A 27,617-nucleotide genomic window follows, 5' to 3' on the forward strand; every position below is an offset into this window, starting at 1 on the left:
TGCTGGTAGGGAGGATTCTGTGGGTTAGTATGCTGTTCAGAGGTATGTTGGAAATATTCTTTGAGTCGGAGACGTCGAAAGTAGGATTCTAGGTCACCGCAGAACTGTATCATATTCATGGGTCTGGAGGGACAAAAGGAGAGGCCCCGAGATAGGACAGACTCTTCTGCTGGGCTAAGAGTATAGCTGGAAAGATTAACAATATTGCTGGGTGGGTTAAGGGAACTACTGTTGTGGCTGCTTGTGGCATGTAGCAGTTTAGATAGTTTAGTGTCCTTTTTCCTTTGTAGAGAGGCAAAGTTTGTCTTGTAAATGGCTTGTCTAGTTTTTGTAAAGTCTATCCATGAGGAAGTTTGTGTGGAAGGTTGGTTTCTTATGAGAGTATCCAGTTCTGAGAGCTCATTCTTAATCTTTCCCTGTTTGCTGTATAGGATGCTGATCAGTGGTTTCGCAGTTTCTTTGAGAGTGTGTGACACAGTCTCTCAGCATAGTCTGTGTGATATGTAGATTGTAATGGATTTTTTACCTTTAGTCCTTTTGGTATGATGTCCATCTGCTTGCATTTGGAAAGGAAGATGATGTCTGTCTGTATCTGTACGAGTTTTTTCATGAGGTTGATGGATTTCCATTCCATACGGCTAAATGCAGTGCCTTGCATAATGACAAGTTTCAGAGTAACAGCCGTGTTAGTCTGTATCCGCAAAAAGAAGAACAGGAGTACTTGTGGCACCTTAGAGACTAACAAATTTATTAGAGCATAAGCTTTCGTGGACTACAGCCCACTTCTTCGGATGCATATAGAATGGAACATATAATGAGGAGATATATATACACACATACAGAGAGAGCATAAACAAGTGGGAGTTGTCTTACCAACTCTGAGAGGCCAATTAATTAAGAAAAAAAAAAAAAAAAAAAAAAAAAAACTTTTGAAGTGATAATCAAGCTAGCCGAGTACAGACAGTGTGATAAGAAGTGTGAGAGTACTTACAAGGGGAGATAGTCAACGTTTGTAATGGCTCAGCCATTCCCAGTCCTTATTCAAACCGGAGTTGATTGTGTCTAGTTTGCATATCAATTCTAGCTCTGTAGTCTCTCTTTGGAGTCTGTTTTTGAAGTTTTTCTGTTGTAATATAGCCACCCGCAGGTCTGTCACTGAATGACCAGACAGGTTAAAGTGTTCTCCCACTGGTTTTTGAGTATTTTGATTCCTGATGTCAGATTTGTGTCCATTAATTCTTTTGCGTAGAGACTGTCCGGTTTGGCCAATGTACATGGCAGAGGGGCATTGCTGGCACATGATGGCATAGATCACATTGGTAGATGTGCAGGTGAACGAGCCCCTGATGGTATGGCTGATGTGATTAGGTCCTATGATGATGTCACTTGAATAGATATGTGGACAGAGTTGGCATCGGGGTTTGTTACAAGGATAGGTTCCTGGGTTAGTGGTTTTGTTCAGTGATGTGTGGTTGCTGGTGAGTATTTGCTTTAGGTTGGGGGGTTGTCTGTAAGCGAGGACAGGTCTGTCTCCCAAGATCTGTGAGAGTAAAGGATCATCTTTCAGGATAGGTTGTAGATCTCTGATGATGCGCTGGAGAGGTTTTAGTTGGGGGCTGAAGGTGACAGCTAGTGGTGTTCTGTTATTTTCTTTGTTGGGCCTGTCTTGTAGGAGGTGACTTCTGGGTACTCGTCTGGCTCTGTCAATCTGTTTTTTCACTTCAGCAGGTGGGTATTGTAGTTTTAAGAATGCTTGATAGAGATCTTGTAGGTGCTTGTCTCTATCCGAGGGATTGGAGCAAATGCTTCCATCCAGGACACACCACACGATCCATTGTCTACAGCCAAGCTCTAAGATATAACCGCATTTGCTCCAATCCCTCGGATAGAGACAAGCACCTACAAGTCTCTAAGGTGCCACAAGTACTCCTGTTCTTCTTTTTCCCAGGACTGAGCATCCATGAGGCCGAAGACCTGTGGTGCTGGGACTGGCACCAGGACAGCAGGCTCCTGGGCTACAGGAACACAGCCAGGGTGGGGGCGGTAAGGACACTCTGCCAGAGCATGAGACAGCTCAGGGAGTGGGGGTGGCTGGGTCCCCTGCAGTGGCTGCCTCCAGGGGCCACTAGATGGAGATGCCGTTCTAGCCCCAGGAGTTGGAGCCTGGCTCTGGGCAATCTGCTAATGCCTCACATCCTGTTGGTTTTAGGTCTTCGGAAAGTTCTTCTCGGAAGGGCAGAGAAGACTCTTCCTCCGGATGGCAGTGCTGGCCATCCACAACCCCCTGCTGCATGTCAGCCAGGCAGGGCTGGTCCTGACCTACTCCCTCCTGGGGGAAGCCCAAGAGCTGATGCGGGACAAGGTAAGCAGCTGCATTAGACTCAGGAGATTGGGGCAGGGCCCAGGCCTCATTCCCATCCTATCGCCATTCGCTGGCCTGGCAGCAAGGAGCCTGGTGGGGAATGAGAGCGAGAGCAGGTGCTACTGGGAAGGGAGATGAATTCACCTCCATGAGCAGGAGGGAACCAGCTTGTCCCCGGAGCAGCTCCAACACAGCTCTTTAGCAAGGCTAATTAATGACAAGCTTTAACTCATCATGGACTTATGTTCTCAGGGCATGGTGCTTTTGCTCTTGGGAAGAGCAGAGGAGTCCCCTAACTGCCCTCTGAGAGCCTCTCCTGTCCCAGAGGGCCTCACCCAGTTGCCAGTGGCCTAGTGTCCGTGACACCCGAGCCACCACCTAGAGAGAACGGGAGGATTCAGTCAGCAGGGGCTGCTGATCTGCCCCATTCACCAGGGCTGCCATCCTGTGGCTTCAGCATTAGTGTCTGGGATGACTTGGGGCAAGATCTCGACCTCCCCGCAACCCACTTCACTGCTGCCAGAATCCCTCCTGCCCCCCCTGCTAGAGCCGCCTCCCTGCCCAACCTGGCTGGGGGTGGGAGGAGAGGGTTCTGAGAACTTGAGCTGTGGTTTGGAGGTGGAACAGCTGTCAAGGGCACTGAGGGGGAGGTGGCAGGAGCTCACCCTACAAGGAGGGGGTTTGGCACTGGAGGTTACTAGAAAGGACAACAAGACTCCATTCTGGGGGTCAGGAGGTGAATCCATCCCTCAGTGGAGGGCAGGTGCTGGGTGGAAATGCTGCTGGTTCCAGGTGCTCTTAATTCCCCCTGATTCCTCGGGGCGTTTGAGTCTCTGACAGGTTCTCGTTCCCTTGCAGCAGGAGGACGTCACGGCCAAAGTGATGCACCAGCTCCGCATCATCTGGCACTTGCGCTAGGTGCCTGAGACACTGCAGGGGCTGTGCCTCTGAGGCCATCAGCAACTCCCGCTCCCCACTGCAGGTACTGCTCTGGCTCACTGTAAATGGGGAGCTAGTGGAAGGGGAAATGGAGCCCCCTGGCACTCACTAAAAGGGAAAGTGGTGGATTCTCCATCTCTTGATGTCACTGAATGAAGATTAGATGCCTTTCTGGAATGTGTGTGCCCAAAAAGTAACTATTGTACTATATAGAAAGCTCGTGATCATGCAGGGGGTTAGATGAGATGCTCTAAAGGTCTCTTCTGGCCATAAAGTCTACTAATTTTGGAAACACTGAGTGTAGCATTGGGAGCAGCCTCTGATGTTTTACTGTCTAGCCGGCTTGCTTCCTAGAATGAAGATGCATTGAGTGGCGTGATCCACAGAGAGTAGTTCAAACCTTCAAAGTGTCAGGCCAGCAGCAGGACATTGGCACTTCAGGGGATGGGTGGGTGTGGCAGTGACATCACAAAGGCCTTTTGCAGGACCTCAGCCTATTGGTCAAAGGTGTTAGGGAGGTGGTGACCTCACAGAGAGATGCTGACATCAGCCAGGCAGGACAGGGGCGCAGGGCTAGGGAAACCTCAGAGACCCCTGTGGCTTTGCTTCAGCAAGTCTCCTTCTCGAGGTCTCTCTTTGAGGACTGAGAGAGTATTATGGTTCACGTACGTGAGTGCGAGGAGGAGCCTCTTTTGAGTTTTCTCCTTTCCTTTTACTGATTTTACTATAAAACAGACGTCCCTGTTTAGAAGGTAAGAGCCTCCGAGAGGTTTGGAACCTGTTCAGTCTGATCCATCTGGTGCCAGCTGAATTCTAGGTTCCATAACCCTGACCCATGGTCTCCCTCCGCTGACAGGCTCTGAAGAAGGCCTGCCCAGAGACATGGATGCCGTGCTGAAGAGCTTGCTGATAGCAACCCCCAGCACAGACAATCTCCAGCACATCTTGGAGGTGAGCATAATGGTCAGGGGGAGCAGGAATTTTACCTTAGCCCTGGGGAGGCCTGGAAATGAGAGACTGGATGATCCACGTTTCCATTGTGTCCTGCTACCTGAGAGCCATCTGTGGTCAGGACAGTGAGTGCAGGGCAGTGTTGGGGCCCTTCCACCTTCAGGGATAGAGGGAAGGCGCTGGTGCTCAACAACAGGGCTCTGCCTGGTTCTGTTGAGCACTAACTCCAAGGCCCCAGGCAGGCTTGTGGAGTGAGAGCATCAGACCCCTGTGAGGTCCAGGAGAAGGCCCTCCGAGAAGAGCACTGGCTCCTTCCTAGGAAGCTGCTGAGATTCTCAAGGAGGGATTCATCCCTTCTCTCCCATGGACACAGAGGATTGTAAGGAGCAGGGCGTTGTCCTTTATCCAACAGAGACCTGTCCTAGCTCTCACCCACAAACCTGGGAGAGAGCTGGGCACTTGACCGGATCCTACCCCTGCACTTGCCCTGTTACACTTTCTTCTCTCGTTCTGCCTTGGCTATTAGGCTATGGCTCTATGAACATGAAACAAACAGGAACTTCTTCTCTATCTCTAAGCCAAACTGGTTTATCAAGTCTGACCCCTCAACATATTTCAGGGGGCGTATTTGCAGTACATGTATAGAACTCATTATTCCCCGCTCAGACCTGGTCACGCGGATTTGACAGCGTTTCTGTGGGTGATCTGACGGTCCCGTGCCTTCGACATACCTGCCACCGAATTGCCACCGAAGACTGTCTGCGCTTGCTGCGTTGGTGCCTGGAGCCGCCCCTGCAGGGCAGGCAGCCCTATGAAGTAGTGCAGCAACTGGCGTAAGTTCCAGATGTATTTTTTTTCCTTTTGTTTTTAATAAAATTTACCTTTTTTTAAGACCAGGATTGGATGTTTGTGTCCCTAAGAGGTTGTGTGTATGTTGTTTAATTAGCTGGTGGCAACAGCTGATTTCCTTTGTTTTTTTTTTTCCTCAGCTCTTCCCTGGGGAGGCGGGGTGAAAGGGCCTAAGAGTACCCCACTGGAAGGAATTCCCAAGTGTGCCTTTCTGGATTCTCAGAAGGGTTTTTTTTTGCATTTGGGTGGAGGCAGCATCTACCCATCCAAGTTCAGAGAGAAACTGTAACCTTGGGAGTTTAATACAAGTTTGGCGTGGCCAGTATTAATTTTTAGAATCCTCACAGTCCCCCACCTTCTGCACTTGAAGTGCCAGAGTGGGGAATCAGCCTTGACATGGTGACAGAGCGGTGGGATCATTTTGAACCGGAAGCACAGAGCTCAGGATTTTAAAAGGACACATTTTTTTCTTTTGGAAGCCTGCAAGACAGGGAGGTTTCTTTTCTTTTCTTTTCTTTTCTTTTCTTTTCTTTTCTTTTCTTTTCTTTTCTTTTCTGCCTGAGGGGGAACAGGCACAAAAAGGGTTCAGCCTGCAAAGCCAGGGAGTCCAACATGCATTTTTTTTTTAGCTTTGTGGCAACAAAATAGCCAGGCTAGAGTAGGGCAGCCCTGTGCATGAGGTTGAGGTCGGGCACCAAAACTCTAGAGCAACCAGTCTTCCCAAAGCGGCACGCCATGGAGAAGACAGACCCAGACCTACCCCAGACATCCAGCTCCATGATAGAAATTCAGGGAGGGGATCGGGGAATGGAGAATTCCCAACCGAGATCCTGGTGTCAGGATGGAGGGATGCAATGAGGGGGGAGGGGCAATGGCAGAAACCCATCCCAAGGTGTCTCCTTGGGAGGAAGAGGAGCCAAAGGGGTCGGCAGAGAGGCCAGGGCTGGGAATACATGAACGGACCCCTCAGATCGCCTCCTGTTGCAGCAAGCAGGGGTCACTGCACAGATCTGCCCTGATGTCACCTCACCTACTGCCATGGATCCATACAATTGGTGCTACACTCTGGCTTTGGAACAGTCTCTCAGGAAGCCCTTTGATGTGCCAGACCCCCTAGAGGTCTCACTCTTCCTGCAGGGTAAGACACACGGCTTCACTGCCTCCTGTGACTGGACCTCTGGGCCTTCAGCACTCCTGCTTCACACCAGGAGCAGTGTTCAGCGAATCCAGCTGAGATAGACTCCTGATGGAGACTTGTGTACACTTCAGGGATTAAGGCACCTCATCAAGAATTTGCAGTGACATTCAGGTCATTGACTAATTAACCAGGGTGACGGCCTGTCCCAAATTGGATGCAGAAAACCCTAGTTTCAGGGTTCTTCTCTGTAGGGATCCCAGTCCTTGGGTTAGGGTTCCTATGGGTATGGTTCCCCAGTTTAGGGTTAGGGTATCTATGGATAGGTCACTTGGAGTTAGGATTACGGTTCCTATGAGTAGGCTACTTGGAGTTAGGGTTAGAGTTCCCCTCCGTATGATTAGGGTTGGTATGGGTTGTGCTCCCCGCCTAGAATTAGGGTTCCTGTTGAAAGGGCTCTCCATCCCAGGGTTAGGGTTTATATGGGTAGGACTCCCCACCCTATAGTTAGGTTTCTTGTGGGTAGGGCTCCCTGCCCTAGGGTTAGGGTACCTATGGGTAGGCCACTTGGAGTTAGGGTTCGGGTTCATATGTGTAAGCCACCCCAGAGTTAGGGTAGCGCTGGTGGCATTTTACAATGCTGAGAATGAGGGTCCTATCTTTAATTTAATGGCCTCCTTCGCCACAAAGAAGATCTTTCTTTTCTTTGCAGTGTGGGGTCCCGAGACAAGATCAGGCTGGCTCCCCCAGATCCAGAGTAACCTTCGGCCAGCACTCCGTACACCAGCATGTATTTAGCCCCATCCAGCCCTTGTACCATTCCCCTCCCATCTGAAGAAACAGGGCCAGCAGGTTAGTGCATCGGGGCCACGCAGGACTAAGGGGGGAGAGCATTTTGGGGGGTTGGGGAGCTGCCGGCAGCTCCAGTGCCTCTGATGAACCTGGCATTGCTTGTAGCTAGGTACAGAGGCCCCTATCCTGCTGATGCCAAGCACAGCATCCCAGAGGTTCAGCCATGCCGGTCGCCCTGAGCATATCGCCCTGGTGCTCCCTGCTCTGCACTGGATCCATCAGAACGCAGTCTGTGCTGACGCTCCCAGGCCCCATGGGACGGGGTCTGGCTCGCTGAGATATACCTCTCCCTCACCCACCTTGGGGTGCCTGCCGCCAGAGCTGTGAAACCACCAACCAGCAATGGGCACTGCTGATCAGTGACCACAGCAGCCAGGCCCAGCCTGGGGAGCTCACCATGGTGAGAGACACGAGACCTCGGATCTTATGGAGCTCAGAATTAAAGCCAGACGCTGCTTCTCTCGGCAATAGACGCACCCGTACTCATATGCTCACACATTCACACACACGCTCACACTGACCTGCCCCCAAACACACACATTAAGGACTGGTCAACATCTAACCGAGTGATTGAGTCCTGCATGCCAGATGAGCGGGGAGTGATATTACTGTGATAAGAACATAAGAACGGCCATATGGGGTCAGACCAATGGTCCATCTAGTCCAGTGTCCTGTCTTCCAACAGTGACTGGTGCCAGATACCTCAGAGGGAATAAACAGAACAGGACAATTATCAAGTGATCCATCCCCTGTCATCCAGTCCCAGTGTGTTGTGCTACCTTAACAGTCTATCAATGTAGGATTTTAATGAATGGTCTGTTTTGGGGGGTTTGTTTGTTTGATTGATTGTTTGTTTTAGTGCCTCAATTCAGTGGGGAGAATTAAATAATTGTCGCAAAACTTGTATGTATCTTTAAAATGAGCTAGTAAGAGACCTTAAGGAGAAGGGAAACTGATCCTTGGTTTAAATGCGTGAATCTTAGATTGCAGAGAATAAACATGTTTTTGAAAATTCACTCTGATGATGTCAGGCACTTTTCTAAATATATTATCTAATTCCAGGCTCTATCAAGAGTCCGCAAAGGTGTACAAGATGGAGCAATTCTATTGGAAAAAGGCAAATATAGTGCCCATCTTTAAAAAAGGGAAGAAGGAGAATGTGGGAAACTACAGACTGATCAGCCTCACCTCAATCCCTGGAAAAATCATGGAACAGGTCCTCAAGAAATCCATTTTGAAGCACTTGGAGGAGAGGAAGGTGATCAGGAACAGTCAACATGGATTCACCAAAGGAAAGTCATGCCTGACCAACCTGATTGCCTTCTATGATGAGATAACTGGCTCTGTGGATATGGGGAAAGTGGTGAACGTGATATATCTTGACTTTAGCAAAGCTTTTGATATGATTTCCCACAGTAGTCTTGCCAGCAAATTAAAAAAATGTGGATTGGATGAATGGACTATAAGGTGGAAAGAAAGCTGGCTAGATTGTTGGGCTCAACAGGTAGTGATCAACGGCTCGATGTCTAGTTGGCAGCTGGTATCAAGCAGAGTGCCACAGGGGTCGGTCCTGGGGCTGGTCTTGTTCAACATCTTCATTAATGATCTGGATGATCGGATTGATTGCACCCTCAGCAAGTTCGCAGATGACACTAAGCAGGGAGGCAGAGGTGGATATGCCGGAGTGACATAAACAAATTGGAGGATTGGGCCAAAAGAAATCTGATGAGGTTCAACAAGGACAAGTGCAGAGTCCTGCACTTAGGACGGAAGAATCTCATGCACCACTACAGGCTGGGGACCAACTGGCTAAGCAGCAGTTCTGCAGAAAAGGACCTGGGGATTACAGTGGACGAGAAGCTGGATATGAGTCAGCAGTGTGCCCTTATTGCCAAGAAGGTTGGATATTAGGAAACACTCTTTCACTAAGAGGGTGGTGAAGCACTGGAATGGGCTACCTAGGGAAGTGGTGGAATCTCCATCCTTAGAGGTTTTTAAGGCCCGGCTTGACAAAGCCTTGGCTGGGATGATTTAGTTGGGGTTGGTCCTGCTTTGAGCAGGGGGTTGGACTAGATACCTCCTGAGGTCTCTTCCAATCCTAATCTTCTATGATTCTATAACTATTGCTTTCCCCAGACTTGTGGCCACTTAGCATAGGATTTTGGTGTGCCACAGAAGAAGCATTCAGAGGTGGAGTAAAAGCTCCTGGCAAAGTCATGTTGCACGAGTTGTACCCTGGTATGAAGGCCATTTAACTAGACCTGCCTGTTGAGGTCTTACTAGACAATGTCAACATTCAACTCCAACAAGAAGCTAGTCCTTACTTTTGCAAAAGAATCTTTCATCTGTTATACAGTTTGTCCTTCCATTCTCCCTCTCCAATTCAAACCATGCCCTGCTAGTTAAAACCCCAGAAAATAGTGTCTCCCATATTTCTGTGTAGGAAGTCTTCATTTCAGGCCCACTGAGAGAATATTGTGGCCTCTCATGATGCTACTAAAGTACTCTTTGAAAGGAGTCATGCCAGTCTTCTGGGAGAGCATGAGTAGTGATAACATCTTGGTGCAGCTGCTCTGTAGGAGATGCAAACAAACAAACAAGCAAAAAAGAATCAAAACAAAAACAAACAAAACCCTGACCTTTCTCATAAAAATAGGGGGTTTCCCGAGTGCCCCAGCTAAAATGTCCCCACCTTTCACTTTTAGGTGAATGAGTGTGTTGGCTGTTGTCTTCCACCCCAGAAGTGGCTGCATTTCAGAGGTACTTTCCTCTTCTTCTAGAAAGGATGGTGTTATACTTTGAATATTGTATGGTAAAGAGCACTTGGATGGGTGTGGCACTCTGTACCCCAAAGCAACACCCTGGAACCCCCATATTCACCAATGTCAGGTAATTATGATAGGTTTCATACAAAGCATGCCATATCATATAAAAAGTCATGATCTGCTGATACTCATTGTTCTGTCCAAATCTGTATATCATTAGTGTGTATAAGTTATAAGATGATAAGATTTTTCTGTATGGTTGTTACCAAAATACGTTACAAGCTGAAGAGTCTCTGCGGCCAGGTGGGTGTTGACCACCCATTAATCAACCGTGTGATGAAACTACACAACGGAAACTACTCGATCACTGTGATTTGGGGACTGCTTGATCACTGGGACTCAGCAAAGCCCATCAGGACATGCCTGGGCTAGTGTCTGTGAGGCCCGTGGGCCAAGGGTATAAAACAAGGGCAATAGCATCATGTCTTTGCCTTTCTCCCTCCCCCACTTACGCTGGAAGCAATGAAAATGCTGGAAAGGCAGAAGACTTGAACTGAAGGAGATTGATCCCCAGTGAAGCTTGTGTATTAAGAACTGTAACATCCAGTTGGGTGAGAAAACTACTTGATCTAAATATTGCCTAGTGTTATAAGGTTTAAGATTTAGATTGTGCACTTACCTTTTATTTTCTTTGGTAACCATCTCTAACTTTTTATGCCTACCACTTATAATTACTTAAAATCTATCTTTCTGTAGTTCTGTTTTCTATTTTACCTAAAACAGTGTATTTTGCTTGAAATGCTTAGGAGTTCTCAGCTGAGTTACACAGGCATATGCATGTCCTCTCCACATTGAGGAAGGAGTGGACTGGGTAGTAAACCTACATTGGTCAGGCTTCTGACCAGGTCTAGACGGTACAGCTCTGGAGTGCAAGGCTGGGGAAAGTGGGGGAGTTGGCTGGTGCCTTTCTGTGATTCATAAGTGTCTCTCTGAGGATTCATGCAATCTAACTGAGTGTGGAACTCCATATACTGGTGGCTGAGTGGGGCAAGGAGGGGTTTCCTGCTTGTCACTAGCAAAGCGTTGTGAGAGACAGATCAGACTGCAGAGTATCCCAGCTCCAGGCTGTACCCTGAGGATCATGTCACAGTGGGATCCTTTATCAGTGATATTTGGAAGAGAGGCAACAGACAACAACAGTCATTCTGCTGATGCTGCAGTGATTTGGGGGTAATGGGATAGTTTGTCAGCCATGCACCTATTCCTCTGGCTGCCAGGCCAGTAGGCCAGCCATAAAATGCACAGGGTAGGGAGGAAATTATCAGGGGGTAGCCGTGTTAGTCTGTATCCACAAAAACAAGGAGTCTGGTGGAACCTTAAAGACTAACAGATATATTTGGGCATAAGCTTTCGCGGGTAAAAAACCCACTTCTTCAGCTGCATGGAGTGAAAATTACAGGGTAGGGAGGAATCTCTTTATCTCTTGATTTATAAAATGGGCTTCCCAAGCAGCTTTTTGGAGCTGGGCAATGTCTGCTTGTATGTCTGGGAAGCACCTAGCACATTGTGGCCTCTAAATAAATAATACTCTGGGTGTATGTGTGAAGATTAAAACATACGCTGCTCACTGTCTGCTGCTTTCTGCAAAATGCTGCTAATTGCTGCCTTCCTCTCGCTCATTGACTAGATGAGCCTTATGCACTTCCTGAAGGTCAGCGGAACAATTCTCCCTAATCTAAGGCACCCTAGCTCTGTGCGCATTTGTAACCAAAGTCCACTTCTGAGGCAAAACATTTATTGACTCTGTGGGCTCAGTTTAGAACCGATTCCTAATGACTTAGCAGGGAAGACATCCTGTGGTAGCTGGTAATGAGACTTAAAGCTGCTTCTCTGTTTCTGCAGATCTCTGTACTTCAGCTCCCTGATGTTTATATGCAGGGAAAGATCTTCCTGCAACCAGACTCCTTGTGTGCTGATGCCGTCGAGGTGGGCTCCCCATCCCAGATCCGACACATCGGAGACCAAGGTCACTGAGGGACACAGGCCTGGGAATGGGATCCCCTCCAACACCGATCGGGGTTCCGTCTTCCACATCAAGGATGCCAGGATGTGTGATGGCTCTGTGACCACCTAGTCCAAGTCGTGCCTGCCTGGCACATAGACCGAAGCCAGCCATACCTGCAGCGGTCTGAGACGCAGACACGCATGCTGGACACGTAATGCATGAACCCCAGACCGTTCACGCAGGCCAGCAGGTGGCTGAGTGGGCCTGGCGGCCAGGACTCTGGCTGGCAGGAGCCAGCAGACAGAAGGTGGCACATGAGCCGATTTTTTTTGTAATGGCAGACTGCGGGTCCCAGCTGCTGCTGAGCCCGCTGCTGGTCTGGGGTTCTGGCCACCAGCGCCTGCCAGCCAGGGTCCCGGTCGCCGGCCTGCTGCCGGCCCCGCTCAGCCCACTGCCGGCTGAGAGAATGGAACCCCAGGCCGGCAGTGGGCTCAGCGGCAGCTGGGACCCACAGTCTGCTATTAAAAAAAAAATCGGCTCACGTGCCACCTTTGGCACGTGTGCTGTAGGTTGAGGACCCCTGTTCTAGTGTATACTGTTTGTACTGTACTTTATGGAAATTTTCACTAGACGCGATTTTCCTCTTTCGCGCTCACTTTAGAACCTAATCCCTGCGTAAGATGTGACTCCGCTGTAGTGTAAAAAAATTTTTTTAGGCACTGCTTTTTAACGCCCCCAAATCTTGGCACCCTAGGTGGTCGCCTAGTTCGCCTAGTGGTTCCACCGGCCCTGTTGAGCGTGAGCCCTAGTTCCAGTTCTTTCTTGCTGAGAGCAAGGAGGCAGGAAATGGGGTGGGAGAAGGAGACTTTGTGCTGTTTCTTTTCACCTGTGTTTGCTGAAATGCCGATTTTCTGTGTGTTCTTTTCCCCCCCACTTGTCCTCCATGGTTACAACTCATATGTGTGATGAAGTGGGGAGTTTGCATAAAGTTTTGTATGAATGCTCCATGTGCCCCTCACCAGGGACTCTAAGCAGCTTCTCATTGCTGCCCATTAAAGCTCCTTCCCCTTTGGGTCTCTATGTTCTGGGGCAGCTGCTCTCCTCAGGGACACTGCGCCGGCTTAGAGCAGGTGCATGGCAAGGTGGAGATTGTAACTTCTTCATCACAAATGTAAATAAAATTAATCTGTGACAACCAGCGGCATTGGGCTTGTTTCTTAAAGTGCAGAATAACACACGGACACGCTCCACCACATGCAGTGAAATGAAGTGCCCCTTGTGACCAGGTTGGGCAGTACATGGTGAATATCTCTCCAATTGGCCCGATGCCAACTCCGTCCACATATCTATTCTAGTGACATCATCATAGGACCTAATCACATCAGCCATACCATCAGGGGCTCGTTCACCTACACATCTACCAATGTGATATATGCCATCATGTGCCAGCAATGCCCCTCTGCCATGTACATTGGCCAAACCGGACAGTCTCTCCGCAAAAGAATTAATGGACACAAATCTGACATCAGGAATCATAATACTCAAAAACCAGTGGGAGAACACTTTAACCTGTCTGGTCATTCAGTGACAGACCTGCGGGTGGCTATCTTACAACAGAAAAACTTCAAAAACAGACTCCAACGAGAGACTGCTGAGCTGGAATTGATATGCAGACTAGACACAATCAACTCAGGATTGAATAAGGACTGGGAATGGCTGAGCCATTACAAACATTGAATCTATCTCCCCTTGTAAGTATTCTCACACTTCTTATCAAACTGTCTGTACTGGGCTATCTTGATTATCACTTCAAAAAATTTTTTTCTCTTACTTAATTGGCCTCTCAGAGTTGGTAAGACAACTCCCACCTGTTCATGCTCTCTGTATGTGTGTATATATATCTCCTCAATATATGTTTCACTCTATATGCATCCGAAGAAGTGGGCTGTAGTCCACGAAAGCTTATGCTCTAATAAACTTGTTAGTCTCTAAGGTGCCACAAGTACTCCTGTTCTTTTTGCGGATACAGACTAACACGGCTGCTACTCTGAAACCCATTGGGACAATGACCCTTGCTGGCCAAGTGGGATAGTGCCCTTTGTGTTTCTCCATGTGGTGTCCAGGTGTGGCAGTGTCCTATGTGCATCCCCACCACCCCCACTGCAGGACATGGATCAGCGGGCATGTCACACGCCCCGTGAGTGCCCAGCCCGGGCTGGGGAATCTAATGATCCAACCACCGGACCAAATTCAGTGGTGAATCCTGGTCATGTGCCACCTGAGCAGGTTGCGCATAGGCTAAGAACCACAACCACTGTGACAGTGACCCCTGGTGGCCAGGCAAGCAAGTGCCCTGGAGGTGCCTCCCTGTTGGAGCAGTGACCCTTGGTGGCCAGATGGGGCAATGCCCTGTATATATTACCCCCACCCACACCCTACCATTTCTGCAGCGACCCCTGGTGGCCACTGAGGGCAATTACCTGTGTGATCCACCCCCACAATTGTGGCAGTGACCCCTGGTGTCCAGGTGAGGCAGTGTCCTGTGTATATCTCACCCACTGGAGCAGTGCCCTCTGTGTATCCCACCCTCAACTCAGTGACTCCTGTTGGCCAAGTGGGGTAGTGCCCTAGGTGTATTCCCCAACCCACCCCAAGGTGGCAGTGATCCTAGGCGGTCAGGTCGGGCAGTACCCTGGGTAATGTGGCAGTGACCCTTGTTCCCAGTGTGTATCACCGCTCCGCAATGGGGACTTGTCCACTGATGCCAAAATGGGGCAGTACCCTGTGTATATGCCCCCCAATGAGGCAGTGACGATTGCTGGCCAGCTGAGACAGGGCACTGTACGCTTCTCCTCCATTTGGGCAGTGACCCCTGGTGGCTAAGTGAGGCAGTGCTCTCCAGTTATTACCCCCCCACACACAGATAGTGACCTCTGCTGGCCAGCTGGGGCACTGTTCTCTGTGTATCTCCATCAATTGGAGGACTGTCCCTCCAAGTGGCACGGTGTGGCAGTGCCCTATATGTATCTGCCCCACACTATTGTGGCAGTGCCACCTAGTGGCCAGGAGAGGCAGAGCCTGCATGTTTTCCCACCCCATCATTGCAGTAGTGACCCCCTTGGAGCCAGCCAAAACAGTCCATGCTATGTGGCCTCTGGTGGCCACTAAGGGCACTGGCCTGTGTGAATGCCACCACCACCAAAGTGGCAGTGCCCTGCATGGATTCCCATCCCACCATTGCATTAGTGACCTCTGGTAGATAACATAGTGCATGCTGTGTGACCTCTGGTGCCAGGTAGGGCAGTGGCCTGTGTGAATTACCTCCCCCGACAACCATTGCGGCAGTGCCCCGTGGTGGCCAGGCAAGGCAGTGCCCTGAACATATTCCCCACCACCGCTGCAGTGCTCTCAGGCGGTCAGTTGTGGTAGTGGCCTGTGTGCAGGGCCGGCTCTGGCTTTTTTGCCACCCCAGGCAAAAAAGCCTCCCGCCCCCCTCCCGCCCCCCCGGAGCGTGGCAGGGGAGGGTGCCGAGCCTGGCCGCGGGCCGCTCTCCCCGACTGGCCGGAGCGCCGGTGGGAGGGCGGCGAGCCCACTGCGGCTCCGCTCTCCCCGGCGGCCGGAGCCGGAGCACCGCACCGCGCCGCCCCCCCTCCAGGTGCCGCCCCAAGCACAAGCTTGGTGGGCTGGTGCCTGGAGCCGGCCCTGGGGATAAATAACACTTCCTTATTCACTTTCTCCACACCAGTCATGATTCTATAGACCTCTGTCATATTCCCCCCAAGTTGTCACTTTTCTAAACTGAACAGATTCAGTCTTTTTAATCTCTCCTAATAAAGAAGCTGTTCCATACCCCTAATCATTTTTGTTGCCCTCTTCGGTACTTTTTCCAATTCTAATATATCTTTTTTGAGGTGGGGCAACCAGAACTGCACACAGTATTCAAGTATATTATGTCAACACAGTTATCTTTTGTCAACCAAACTTGTGATCTCATCTGAATACTTTATCAAGTTTACTTGAGAAGAACTTTCTTCCATGAAACCACATTGACTGGAATTATTTATGCTCCATCCTTTAATTCTTCACTCATTGAATCCTGTGGTAGCCTTCCAATGATTTTGTCTGAGATTGATGTCAGGCAACTGGGCCAAGGTTACCCAGGTTATCCTCTTAACTTTTTAAAAATACTGGCACATTAGCTCTCCTCCTCAAACTTACTGGCCTTAGATTTTTTTCATTAATAAATTTAGCTTCCCTTATCAATTGTCTGCATTTTATGACTGCTAATTTAGCCATTTTTATAAATTTCCTCCTTTTTTCATTGATTTAAATGTTTTTTATTGCTGCTTTCACTTCCCATCTTAACCAGGGCGTTTTTTTTTTAACCAACTAAAGCCTTTTTTCCCCTTGATTGAGGAACTGTGGGACTTGGGGCCATCTAATAATCTTTCTTACACAACTCCTAGTTATTAGTTTTATCTGCCCTATACCTTGCTACTGCATCCCTTGCCACCAGAGTTTATTTCCAAAATCTTGGCCGCAGTATGTGGCTTAAAAGCACAAACACTCAATGCTTATTGGAAACATCTTTTATTATGGGCTTCCCCTCACACAGCCCCACAGTGGAGATATGGGAAGGGAGCAAGGAATTTTGTTAACAGTAGCGACTAAGAGGCGGGGAAATGAAGATTTCTGCAATCCCTGGCTATTTAATCCCCTTTTCTCTTTACCTTGTCTAGGGAAAGAAATGAACATATTATTGATAATGATCATTAGACCCTTCACAACTAATGCGATTAGTTTAACCCATAGAGTTCTCAAGCCTTGGCATCCCATGTCCCCAGGGTTGGGACCACCCTCCCTTGCTTTCTGGCTAGCTCAGAGGTCATGTCCTACCTCTTTGGGAGGGGAATAATGGGGCTCTTTCCTGTCGTAACATGGGGTCATGGCCCGGCAATTGGCCCAAACCATTCCCAGCCCCATGGCAGGAAGCCTGGCTGAGCTGACTCCATCCTGCACTAGCCCTGGGGGACCTACCGAGCGTCTCCAGTCCTGCAGTGGCCACAATCCTCATCCATGCTCAAGCTTCCGTCCATGCTAGGAAGCGGCCCGCTGGCAGATGGCTGCCTCTGCTCCAACCCCTCACTGTCCTGGTCCAGAATATTTCCTGCGCCACCCTACAAAGCATGTGTGCGATCCTGGATGGGGAGGGGAGGGCCCACTGATGACAACCATTGTCCTAGCGTAGATGGGGGTCTGGCCCGTTCGTAGGCGTCCCGTGGAAGGCTGAGCCGCAGCCTCGTAGATCCCTCCGCATTAGCACGTGTTCCCTGATGGGCCGCTTAAGTGCTGGCCTTCGACTCGGGCAGGTTCGCAGCTGGCACTGCCTCGGCGGGAGGGCCGAGGCCGAGGGAGGAATCCCACCCCAACACCTGGGTGAATTTGAGGGCTTCCCCTCCCCTCCCTGGGTGGAGAGTTCCCTTTCTCGGAGTCAGTCTAAGCTGCCTGCTGCTTCCCTGACGGGCTCCTCTGGCCCGAGACAGCCACCTCTGGGCGGCGAATTTAATTAAGGTTTCTAACAAAGGACTCTGAGATTCCCCTCCTGGCTCTGATCTTCATTAGGAGCCGTTTGTTGCTAACGGACGCCCTTCTAATTAATAACGGCTCAGAGCAGCTGCCAAGCTGGGTCCTTCTCCTCCTCCCCAGCCCCCCGCCATGTGGCTCGTTTTTTTTAAATCAGCAAAATAAATAATCCTATCTGTGGAATGTAAATAACAAGGGGCTAGGATAAGACACCTATGGGGCGGAATTAAGAGTCAGCTCCCTGGGGGCTGTGTACTTTATTGGGGGGGGGCACTTCCCCCATTTCCATGGCAGGAAACCCTCCACCGGCTGCTCTGGCGCTGGGTGTTAGAGGCCTGCTCTGAACTGCCCCTCACGCTCTGGGGCTGCCCCACTGAAGCGTGGGAGACAGCAGGGAGCGGAGGAGGAGGAGAAGAGGGAACTTGATTGAGTGGGAAACTGACCAGCCGGCCCTTTATTCCCTGCCCCATAGGCCACGCTGAGGCCTGAATGACAAGGGCTGTGTGCTGGGAGGGAGCTCAGTGGGGCAGGCATCCCCCATGCTGCTCCTGCGTTCCCCCCTGCCCCACTTATCCTCCTGGCGTGGGGATAGGGAATGGCCAGCAGATCTATGCCAGCCTCCCGGCCCTGCACACAGAGATCCCCGGGCCTCTCTTCGGGGGTGGGGGAGCAGAATCCTGCCGCACAACCGCCCCAGCGCCACCACAGTCAGGCTGCCCCAGCTCACAGCCAGGCCAAGCCCCGCCCGGCTCAGTGACTGGGAGCTGGGCAGTCCTGCCTCGTGACGGGAGCAGGAGTCAGGAGCCGGAAATCTGAGCCCAGCGTCAGAGGCCGGAGTCAGAAATCCGCCCCGCAGGGCAGAACCTGGAGTGAGGCAGGGCTGGGAACAAGCAGGTCCAGGCGCTGTCAAACGCGGCTGTGGGCGACCGCTCTCGGCTGCCGACCTGCAACCAGGCAGCCAGCTGTGCTCTGTTCCTTAGGCTGCCCAGAGCCTGGCTCTGCTGCAGGCCCTGCATGGAAGGACGTGTCCGTGGAGGAACTGCTGCAAACGTGTTTGGCTGGGGTGATCTCTACTGCCCTTTGGGCCCTCTCTGAGGAGCACTGCGGCTGATTACGCAGCACGGCGGATGGACTGGCCGCAGCATCCTCATTACCTTACTTCTCTGGGTGTCAGATCCTTGGGGTCTGCCTTCCGCCCGACCTGGGACAACGGTCTGACCCGATGAGCTGGACAACAGTAGGGTTACCATATTTCCACAAACAAAAAAGAGGACACTGGGGGGGGGGGGGGAAGCCCCGCCCTAGCCCCGCCCCATCAACTCCCTCCCACTTCCCACCCCCTGACTGCTCCCCTCAGAACCCCAACCCCCCCTGCTTCTTGTCCCCTGACTGCCCCCTGCTGAGAACCCCCTACCCTAACTGCCCCCCCCAGGACCCTACCTGTCTCCTGACTGCCCTGACCCTTATCCACTCGCATGGGTGGCAGGGTTGTAGAAATTTTGGTGGTGCCCAGAACCCCCCACCCCACCTGCCTAAGGCTCTGGGCGGGGGGTTGGAGGTCTGGGGTGCAGGTCCTGGGCTGGGGATTAGGGTGCAGGAGGGGTGCAGGTTCTGGGATAGAGTTTGGGTGCTGGGTGCAGGCTCCGGGCTGGGGGAGGAGGTGGGTGTGCAGGAGGGGGTGAGGGGTGCAGGCTCTGGGATGGAGTTTGGGGGTGAGAGGCGGTGCAAAGGGAGGGGGTGCAGGCTTTGGGAGGAAGTTTGAGGGCAGGAGGGGGTGTGTGGGAAGGGGGAGGGGGATTGGGAGGGAGTTTGGGGATAGGAGGGGATGCAGGGGTGAGGGCTGTGGGTCTGGGGATGAGGGGCTCATGATGCAGGAGGGGGCTCAGGGATGGAGCAGAGGATTAGGGTGTGTGGGGATGAGGGCTGGGGCTGGGGGGTTTGGGGTGTTGGAGAGGCTCAGGGCTAGGGTGGAAGGGCAGGGTAAGGGCAGCCTGTCTTCCCATTAGTGGATGGGGGCACTAGGACCCGGGGGTAGCAGACAGCAGTTGCTGCCGGCTCTGGCAGTACAAGCAGACAAGGGAGAGGCAGACAGGGAGGGGGGACCCACGGAGGGGGGGATGCGCAGAGGGGGGATGGCAGGTGGAGGCTGGGGACCCATCCAACACTCCCCCGCTCCCTGACTCCCCCCCCCCCCGACTCCTCTTACCATTCTGGCTCCACGTGGGTCGGTTTGTGTGTTACACAGGACTACAGAGAGAGGGAGGGGGGAGCAGGGGAGGGCTCTGGCTGCTGGAGGCCAATGGGAGTGGGTCAATCGGCCTAGCCGCCCAATCAGCAGCCACACTCTGCATGGAAGGGAGGGAGGGAGGCGAGGGAGAAAACCTCCCCGGACATTTTAACCTTGTTACCAATTCCTCCCGGACGGCTATTTAGAGACGCAAAAGCCGGACATGTCCGGGGAAATACGGACGGATGGTAACCCTAGACAACAGCCCCGTTTCCAGGGCTGGGTGCGGAGCTGTTCCTGCCAGTGTGTCGTTCCTAGTCAGTGCCGCTTTGTGTGTGGACTCCTTAAAGTGAATACGTTGTTCGGGGCTGGGACCACCATGGGAAGATTGTCCCATAGCTGGAGCCCCTCGACGGAAAATGTTTTGTCCCCCGCTCTCACCCGCTTTGTCCTGAGCTTTGAGATCTGCACTGTCCCCGAGGAGCCCAGCTGTTGTCCTGGGTCAGAGATCGAAATTCAGTCTTGGATGTAACTGGGGCTTAATCCATTAACTGCTTTGACATTTAGGACTAAGGCCTTGAACTGGCATCAGAAACTGGCTGGGAGGGACTTGGGCACAAGGCTGGTGTGCTCACAGCAGCCTAGATCACGGCAGAGGCGGGCGGCGCCTTCTGTACCACCTGGAGCCTGGGGTACTTGGCTTCAGAGACAGTGAGTGACAGCAATCCAGCCTGATGAATGCCTGGGGCGCTGCAGCCAGGTCCTCGACCGGGGGATGGGATGATGCTGCCTAGCCAGACGGAGGTGCCAGTAGGGATTTTTAGACACCTGCTCGTTCCAGCTTAATGAAAAGCCCAACAGGATCCCAAGACTTCACCCTACGCCGATGGGTGGGAGCTGGGCGTCTTCAGTGGAAGATGAGGACAGAGTCTTCTTGGCTGTTCGTCAGAGCATGTCCTCCCACGAGCACAGCCGTAGACTTGCCTGGGTCAGCTGATCCCTGTGGGCATGCTGACATCTTAGCAGTAGCAGCGGATGCATTCGCCGTCAATGAGAGATACGGCTGAGGGTCATCAGCGTGTTGTTAGCAGCTAAGGCCATGGATTTCACTCTCTCTCTCTCCTAGAGACATTGAAGAGATGTGATCACCTAGTCCGACCTCCCCTATAACGCGTAGGACTTCCCTGAATTTATCCCTGTTTCCATTAAAGCAGATCTCTTAGAAAAACATCCAAGCGTGATTTAAAAACTGTCCGTGGTGGAGACTCCACCACAACCCTTAGTAAATTGTTCCAATGGTCAGAGGCACTGACTTTGTGATTTCCTGGGAGGTGTTCGACTTCTGCTCTGCCCCAGGGCAATAAATGTAGGCCTGATACCGGGATTGGGGAAGGTACTAAAATCTGATTAGAACTGAACGGCGTTACTGTGCACTGTGGACAGGACCAGTCCCCACCCCGTGCCTCAGTTTCCTCCTGTAAAACAGGGATGTCGCATGGCTTAATCCCCTGATGTCCATCAAGTGCTCTGAGATGCTTGGATGGAAGGCACCAGAGAAGGGCAGAAGAGGTAGTTGGACTGGCTCGGTGGCGGCGTGGGGCCACGCGTCACCCCTCGGCACAGGACAGGTGACATGCTGCTCAGGCCGGGTTGCTGAGGCCTTGCTGGGTCTGCTGCGCAGTTTGTGTGCTGTGCTTTTTATGACCGTGTTTCTGGAGGGGCCTGCGTCAGGGTCTGCCGCGGCGGCGGCTCAGCTCTCAGGAATGCCTCCCCGCCCGTGCAGGAGCTGACACATTAACACTCTGAACTCCTGCGGGGCTCTGAGTCACGCCACCGCCACCGTAACAGGAGATGCAGAGTCACCCAGCTGGGAACAGGGCAGCGCTCCTTCCCCACCCTGGCGCTGGTGCCAAAGGAGGGCCCTTCCAGTTTCTCAGCGGCTCTCCCAGCCCACAGGGTGGAGGGATGGCAGCGAGCCACCTCCCTTCTCTGACTGGCCCCAGGCTATGGGATTTTCTGCTGCCCCCCACCCATTGCCTTGGAAAGAACAGAAGGGGGTGGGGCATCGGGCTGGTCCAGGGACTGGCCATGGGACAGGGAGCGTTTCCCTTGCAGGCTGCCAGTTCACAGCCCAGAGCCAGAGTGTGATGGTGGTTCGGTGTCTGAGGAGCTTTCGCTAACCAGCCCCTTTGCTGGCAGCCTCAGCACGGATTTGAATACACCACGGAGACCGACTTCTCCCAGGTCCGATCCGTGGCCCCTCTGGCCCAGGGCTGCAGCATGGGGTGGTGGGAATGGCTTGTCCTGCCGTTGTTCCTCCTCTAAGGATATTCCAGAGTTCCTGAGGTCTCCAGGGCGCCCTTCACAAGAGATGAACTTCTAACACTAACGAACAAGCTGGGCTGGTTTCCTGGTCATCCTGAAGTGATCCAAGTGTTGGTTTCAAGATCGCCGGCCTCAGGAGACAACTAGCTCTTTGCTCCTGGAGACGCTCATTTGGTGTAGGCCCTATGTAAACATCAGTGTTTGTTTGTTAAATGCTCATGACAGGATTGTGGAGCAACTTAGGAGGTCGAGCTCTGGGCTTAGTTTGGCTTTGTTATTTGTTTCTGGCAGTGCCCGCAATGTGCCAGGTGCTGCACAAACCAAAGGAAGGTGCAGTTCCCTGCCCCGACGAGCTTACTGTCTGACATGTGCTTCGGAGTCCCCTGGGAAGAGCCTCTTTCAAGTCCCTCTGCCCAGCTCTGATTCACTGATGCCACAGGGCTCGCCAATTGTACCTCCGAGCCTTGGGACTTGGTGGGGGAAGGGAGTGCTCTGTCCCGTCATGCAGCACGATCCCTTAGCTGGCTGGCTAGCGGAACAACCTTGGCTCCAAACACGGATATCCATCCCGTCCATGGCAAGATGGTAACAGTCATGGGAGACCTGGGGGAGTGGGGCGGGGGGAGAATTGGGGAAGGAGGAGGTGGCTGGAAGAGGGAGAAATGGCTGCTATTTCCAGCCAAGATGGTATTTCCCGACCAGGCTGTGACAGGTGCAAAGCGGGTTATGTTTGGGGCAGGGAGAGCAGGCCGTGGGGAGGAGATCTCTGGCCATGTGGCGGATAAAGGCAGGACTGGCAGCGCCAGGGGGCTGTTCGCTCTCCAGGGAGGTGGGATTTGCCTTGGTTTGCCTTAAGGAAGAACATGATGATTGGGACCTTGGAACCTAGAAATGACCCAACTTGGGTTTGCTCTGAACTGTCAGTCCCAGGCGGCGCTAGAAGCTGCAGGATCCTGCACAGGTGATGGGTAAATCACAGGCCAGCCTGCGGGAGGCTGCAAAACCCTGTGTGTGAGAGAGAGACGATACCGTCTGCATTGCGTGTGTTACCCGCTGGGGCACGTGTGCTGGGGGCCCCTCTGTGATTGACCCACCGAAGAGATGAGCCTGGTCCAGCCTCAGCTAAGTAGCCTGGCGTTTTTAGCTCAAGCTGCAGCAGCTCCTGCTTTTAGTTTGGCAGGTCCTTGGTGCGTCATCCAATATGGCTGCCGTCACATGCCCGGGCCTCTTTGTGGCTGGATCTCGGCATGCGAGGCCTTGCTTTGGTCACTGATGCACAATCTTGTGTGCACCACTATGTGTGTGTGTGTGTTTGCACCAGGCTGCCTTCACACCTGCTTGTGTGCACATGGCTATGGCCCTGGGTGTACACACGGGCTCCCATGTGCTGCCCGTACGCATGTGAGCGCCTGCGGGCTCCTGTTTGAACGCATGCAGAAGTAGCGGCGTGACCCAGGCTGGTGCAGAGGATTCCAGGCGTCCTGTCGCTGTCCCTGAGTGCAGAGAGTTCTCCACGTCCATGTGGCCAGGCAGCTCCTGGGGAACCAGCCCCAAAATCCTGGTTACTCACCCCCAGCAGCTCTAGTCCTTGCTGGGTTTGCTCAGGACAAGTGCACCCATTCCCTGGCCATGGTGTCCACCTTGCCCCAGTTGCTTACACCAAATTCCTTTCCCTGTCAGGTGACCTCTGTGGGATGCCCATTCTCACTCATTTGTTCTGCTTTCACCTTGGCCTCTGCCCTGGCCCCTTTTTCCGCTCACTTGTTTTGCAGGTGACATTATGGTCTCTGGGCAGAAGGGACAGGAAACCCCCCAGGGTCTCTCTGCAGGCAAAGGAGGCATGTACTTCCGCAGGGCCTTAAAACTGCCATACAGATCCCAGGATCTCTCTGCCTGCTTTCGGCGCTCCAAAACTGCCTCCCTTGAGACCTCCCCCCACCCCACGCTCAGCTTTCACCTCACGGCCTCCCCCTCTGCTGCTCCTCATTCATGGACCAAGCTCTTGTTGACGTCACCAGGCATCACCATCGCCCTAGGTAACTCAGGAGGGTGGAAAATCACAAGTGTCAATGAAGCCTTCCTGCACCAAGCCTAAAATGAACCAAACTCCTTCCATGTTTAAACTCTAATTGACCTCAAACCTCACTGTTGCTGTCCTCGGGCACCTCTGTGCTGGCAACACTCTCATTCCTATGTCTGGGACACACGCACTGGGCAGTGCTTCCTAGCTTGCCCTTGTTCTGTGTCTAAAGGCAGCGTGGTCACGGTGTAGTGGCCAAAGCACAAGGCTGGAAGCCCAGGGCCTCCTGAGTTTTAAACCTGACCCGCCCTCTGGCTCGATGCGTGGCCTGGGGCACATCACCCCCCCCCCCCCGCCCGTCTACTCTGCTCGGTGGGGCTTATGCTCCCTGCCGGGGCGGGGGGAGGCAGCTACGGTTTGTGCAGAGCTTTGCAAAGTGCTTATTACATTTTTTTTCGCCCCGTGTTCTAAAAATGCTCCCACGGCTTGCTGTGGGTGCTAGGGTGACCAGGTAGCAAGTGTGAAAAATTGAGATGGGGAGAATAGGGGCCTACATAATACAAACCCCCTAATATCAGGACAGCTGGTCGCTAGTGGGTACACATGGGCCCAAACTGCCCCATACCAATCGGATCAAATAAACCCAGAGCTCCTCCCTGTTACACAGAGCTCACCCCTCCCTTTACGGCCCTTTCACATCTTCTCTGCGGGGAACCCAAAAGGGAAGCGGGCTCAGGCAGGAGGTGCTAGAGAAGGCCTCGGTGTTACTGTTAAGGAGCTGGGCATTAATTCTCTTAGGAAAATCCCAGTGCAAATCCCCATCCCTTTGGCCCATCTTCCGTCCCGGGGGTAAATCAGCAGAAGGCCGAAGTAGCAGCCATGTCTTCTTTGCAAGGGAATCTTTATCTCACAGCCTGGCCACGTTTTAATGTGGGGTTTGTTTCGTGGGCACCCCGTCGCATCACATCCCCGCACCAGCCACAGGAACTGCTTGCACAGCAGCCATTTGTTGGGACAGGCGAGGAGGAGGAGGAGCCAACTGCCTGCGGGATCACCAGCCAGGGTTGTGCAGACCACACTCTGAGAGCCCCCGGCGTGTCCAGGTAGCCCCAGCAGGGTGTTAGGCGCTGTACGGACATGAAGAAGAAGTCCAAGTCCCTGCTCAGTAAATATTACAATCTTGGGATCCAATCCTGCTTGCAGGGCCCCTCCTATTGGTGACTAAGTCCATAGGAATTGAGGCGCTCGCCTCAAGGTGTCCTGCACCTTGCAGGATTAGACCCACCGAGGGAAGGGAATCAAGGTGGTTGAGGGTGGGGAGTTCAGCACAATCTCGTTAGGCCCGTGCTTCTTGCACTCAGCCCCTTTGCCCTATTCTCTCTCTTCTGACCATCGGCGCCGACTCTCTGGGTGCTCCGGGGCTCAAGCACCCACTGAAAAAAATAGGGGGTGCTCAGCACCCACAGGGCTGGATTCATCTTTTGTGTGCCCCGGCGCCTGGACGGTGGCCCCACCCCCTGCTCCGCCCGCCCCCTGCCCTGCCCTGCCCATGCTCGGCCTTTTCCCCCCCAAGGCCCCGCCTGTGGCCTGTGCTCTGCCCTGAGGCCCCACCCCCACGTGGCTGCTTCCCCCCGAGGCCACACCCACTGCTCACATGGTGCAGGGGGCAGAGAGGAGCACCCACCTCCCAGCAGCATCCCGAGATCCCTCTCCTTCCTTTCTACAGGGTCAATCGCCTCTGAAAGGGAGTGACCGGGGGGCACCTGGAACCCAGACCGAGCCCTGGCCTGCCCGCTGGCTTTGCATATGAAACAACCATACAAAGCCACCCTCCTGAACCGAGTGCTTGGTGCCCTTCCCCCCCGCTGTGCTGCCGAGGCTCTGAAACCTTTTGCGGAGACGCCGATAGGCCCAAAAGCTGGAGCAATGACGAATTCTCTGAATATCTTTCATAACAACGGCTCCATCTGTCCAGCAAAGTTTGTGTTGGATAAAAAATGTCTCTGTCTTGCCACAACACCTCATCACTCACTCTAACTCAAACAGCGCGAGAGACAGGCGAAGGCTGAGCCGCTGGGGTCAGCTCCAATGCTTTCTTTGTTTCCTGTTATTTACCTCCTGGCCCCAGCCCGCTTCCGTTCACCTGCCTCATCCCAAGGACAATACTTCGGAAAGCAGGAGCGGGCTGCCACACTTCGGGATTTGCACAAAAGCAGCTGGGGGGCAGGGCGAGGCGAGGGGTGATTTTAGCTCAGTTCAGGAGCCCCTTGGATAGGCTTGATGGAGCGTGTGTCACATGGGAGAGATTCCCCCCTCCTTGATTTCAGGTTCTCTGGTCCATTCAATCCCTGGCCTGGAAGTAAGGGGAATTCCCACCTTGCTCTGAACAGAATAGACACACATCGACCAGGATGTTTGGTTGGGCTTGACACCCACGCTCGGCGCCTGCCTTTCGAGAGCGCCAGAGTACATGGTTAGATTTGCAGAATAGCTCTGCACAGTGGATGCCAAGTTCTCTTGAAAATCCAGCCAGGACCATCAGCAGACCTTGCAGTCTGAACTTGACACTTTAGCGGATGATGGTTTGTGTTAAAGGAGTGCGTAGAAATCCAAAAAGAGCTCCGGGGACCCATTGGGCTAGGTGCAGTACACAGAGCAGGAGAGAGGGTCTTTGCCCCAAAGAACTTCCAAGCAAAATCAACCAGACAGAGAAAAGTTGGCAGGGAAACTGAGGCACAGAAGCAGATGTGTCTTGCTCAAGGGCGCACAGCTGGAACTACACCCCCAGGTCTCCTGAGGCCTAATTCAGCAGTGACACTGGTCCTTGATGTGGTCTTTCAGGGGGTCTCTATTGCCCCTTGACTGGCTTTCTCTGGAAAGCCCCTGGTCAGGACAGTTCTTGGCCCAGGCCCCTAATTAGGCCTAGTGGTGTGTGTCAGTCCCCTTGGGCTGTTTCTGGAGGCAGACTGCTGCTGGAGTGTTACCCCTTCGCTCTCCCAGGCCTTTCTGCCTCTCTTCTGGCTTTGAGCCCTCTCCTTGTTTTCCCCTTTTGGCTGCAGCTGTGAGTGCCTGCCTCCATGATTGGCAGCTGCACGGGGGTGTGGCCAGGCTGCTTGCCTGTAGGCAGGAGAGGCTCCCCTCCTACTTCTGCCTCTGCTCAGTATGGGGTTTCTAGACTGCACCTGCACGCAGCCTGGCCACTAGGCCGCACTGCTTGCCCTGGGCCTTTCTGGCATTCTTTTCTTACTGCATGCTGGTTTCCCTCCCCTGCAGTGCATCTTCTCTAATGACCGCCGTGACCTGCTAGCCCTGGGGTGCAGTGCTGGATAGCGTCAAACGCCGGCTGTGCCAGAACCACGCTCCAACCGGCGCAGCCCTTCTCCAGCCAGTTGGCCATGCCCAGGCGGCAGGGCAGGAAACCAAGGAGAGACGAGAAGAGAGAGCACCAGAGAGATTTGCGTGAAGGCCAGGCCCCTGGTGCAGCTCGTGAATCAGAGCAGGGGTCCCTCTAGTTCAGTGTCCTGTCCCCAGTAGCGCTATGGAACCAGAGGAAGTGTGCGAGCACCCCAATGGAGGGTTATGCAGTCTGGGAGAACACCTGTCT

This window comes from Malaclemys terrapin, chromosome 24 (assembly GCF_027887155.1).
Source record: "Malaclemys terrapin pileata isolate rMalTer1 chromosome 24, rMalTer1.hap1, whole genome shotgun sequence".
Lineage (NCBI taxonomy): Eukaryota > Metazoa > Chordata > Testudines > Emydidae > Malaclemys > Malaclemys terrapin.